Source organism: Pundamilia nyererei, unplaced genomic scaffold (assembly GCF_000239375.1).
Source record: "Pundamilia nyererei isolate P.nyererei 1_Seehausen unplaced genomic scaffold, PunNye1.0 scaffold03814, whole genome shotgun sequence".
Lineage (NCBI taxonomy): Eukaryota > Metazoa > Chordata > Actinopteri > Cichliformes > Cichlidae > Pundamilia > Pundamilia nyererei.
This window is the reverse complement of record NW_005191215.1, coordinates 1-2745: the sequence shown is the minus strand read 5'-3', so window position 1 is coordinate 2745 and position 2745 is coordinate 1. Positions and strand designations below refer to the sequence as shown.

General features: G+C 38.1%; 1 long non-coding RNA gene across 1 annotated transcript; it reads right to left on the bottom strand.

Moving 5' to 3' along the window:
* Window positions 1–72: 72 nt before the first annotated feature.
* LOC102196451 (uncharacterized) lies at window positions 73–1886 on the bottom strand. The gene is made up of 4 exons (XR_312612.2): window positions 1585–1886; window positions 1302–1477; window positions 353–604; window positions 73–210 (listed from the first exon to the last, which is right to left on the bottom strand). It is a non-coding gene; the product is annotated as an uncharacterized LOC102196451 (long non-coding RNA).
* Window positions 1887–2745: the final 859 nt, after the last annotated feature.

Sequence of the window (2745 nt, the reverse complement as noted above, 5' to 3'; positions counted from 1 at the left end):
ATATATATATATATATATCAATCACTTATTAACCTTTGCTTTTGATAGGTAATACAAATAGAAGAATTTTATTACTTGAGTATCTTACTGCTTTTTTGTGTTTGGCATCTTGAATCAGAGACAGAATTGTAAAAGCTCCAGTCACATAATGTTTTGTCTCTGAGTGAAGGTTGTTGAGCTCTTTCAGAAGTTTTTGAAGTTTGGGTATTTCTGTTGATAATAATTGAATAATTCATTTTAACATTAATTGTAATAAAAATAGCCATTATTTGAAATTAAACTAGACTGCAACAGCAGCATTTGATATCTGCTTTATGTCTAGTACATGCTCATATCAGGGAACTTCACCTACCAGTTTCTTCTGGATCTAGATGCTCTTTTTGTAGGAACTCACGGGAGCTCACTGTGAACACTTCGAAACAGTTATCACTGAAGGGTTTCTGGAGAAAATTGAATACATTTTAAAGCTTTCTTGCTATTGTTTTTGGGTTAGATTTTCACTCTACCTATAAAACTCACCTTCTTATTTTTTATTTTTTGCTTTACTTGTTCCTTGGCTTGTGTGTTTCTGTTAACTATGAGTTTATGGACTTCACCTGGCAAACTATAAGAATACATGTGTGTTACCCAGCATTAAATCACTGAGAGAAATGCCAGCACATTCTTGTTGGTGATTGATATACTATTTTTCCTAAAACTTTATAGACCCTGTACAAAGGCTATCATGCCACTGTCTGCCTCCATGCCTCTTTCTTCACTTTTTTCTCTTTTACCTCTCATTGCTCTCCAGCTGTTCCTCACCCTTGTCTTTCTTTCTCTCACTGTGTGTAATGGGAAGGCCACTATGAGGTTTTGGTGGCATGACCCCAGTCAGCTCTTGGCTGGTACACCTGCCTCCAATCTATGTAATGTGGTAGTCAAACTCAAAAATCTCTGTTTTCCATGTCCTGGGCTCCCCTCAGTTAGCCAGACAGTCTGTTGCATATCTCTGTCACTCTCTTTGAATCAAACTTTCCCTTTGTAATCCATTCTCTGAGATTTTTTTAAGGAAATGTTTCCCTGCACTGCCATTGCTAACTTAACTCTCTTCTTGCCAAGGAATTCTCCACCCACTGGTTCAATAAACGTGCTAAACTTGTACCTGCCTCTGAGTCTGCTCACTATTAATATTCATGTTTTTGAGATTTGTCTCATCTTTAAGGAATTACCCTGCACCTAGATACAACATGCTTTACTATCTAATTTCTTTTCTTCTTCTTCTTCTTTTTTTTTTTAAATTCTTGACATCTTAATTTACTTACCGGCCATGTGAAATTCCAGTTACATCAGACTTGGAGCAAATAAAGCAAATACGCTGGCACTCGCCACCATTTCCAATGAACCTACTGACACGGCTCAAGATTTTCCAGGCTGTCTCTTTAGATGCTGCTCTTTTAATCTCAGTCACAATCCACACAACGCAACACTCACCAACAATCTGAAATGGAATAATAGTCATATTAAAAATTAATCGTTAATCATCAATTATTGACAAGATGCCATTTCTGGTTCAAGATAACAAAGCAGTAAAAGTGAATAAATGACCCTTTTCCACATTTCATCTCTGCTCTTGTTACAGTCACCACTTCCAGGAAGGTCCACAAGTGTGACATGCTGGAGAAGATCCTTATTTGGCACCTTGACAGTCACACACTTCACTATTGGCCAATAGTACCTCTTTCCTTTTTTGCTCTGAGAAGGTAAGGGGCTATTCATTGTGTATGGGGTAAGTTTGCCAGATAAGTCCATAGCCTGCAATAAAAAAAGACATGAATGTATAGTGCCCCTTCAACATCACAATAACCAGGCTAACTGGTTAGAAATCCTGTAGAAATCCCAGAGAATGTCAGAGAGTCAGTATTTTTCAACAACAGGTCCTGAAACTATGTCTATAATCAAGTACTGCACTAATTGTAATGAAGATTCAGTTTCTGAAATTGAGTATGAGTTTCCAAATGCAGAGCACCACTGTAACTTAACACAACACTTATCACCTTGAATTGTTTAAATATCCTGTCTAGGAAGTAAACCAGATTTTGCACAGCCAATGCTATCGTCAAGATAACGTCATAGTGATAATTTCCAATAGTAAAACAGTCAAACAAAAATCTTCACTTAATAAACATTCCTTTTCTAATGCTGTTAGAGTCAAATTGTTGAATGTTGTCATTGTGTTTCTTAAATATGTAAAGTCTTAGCTTAAACTGTGTGATCAACGACATTCCTTTGTCTGGACATTCCAGACAGTTAAGGGTTTGGGGGGGGGGGGAGCTGTAGTGTTTTATCACAGATACATCCCATGTGAAGGTTCTGTTTGATGTTTGGTAAGCTTCCTGCCCTTTTATGGCTTCACCTATGTTGTGTATGGTGAACCAATACAGGAATTGAGCCACATATTGGGTGTGGGGGAGATTACCCTCTTTATGACCAAGGATGTTGTTAAAAACAGTTGTGATCAGGAGGACACACACACACATACACACACACACACACACACACACACACACGTGCTTACACATACACACACACATACACACACACACACAGTGCCTTATCTTTGTAACCAAGGGAGGTTTTACGGTGGAAGGTGCTTGTGTTGTGTTATGTTGTGTAAATTGTAATGGAAATAAAAAGGCTACGAGGAGGGCTGCTCTTTGAAGGACTTGGACCAAGAAGGACTGACCAAGCTTCCCTCGTTAGCGAGTA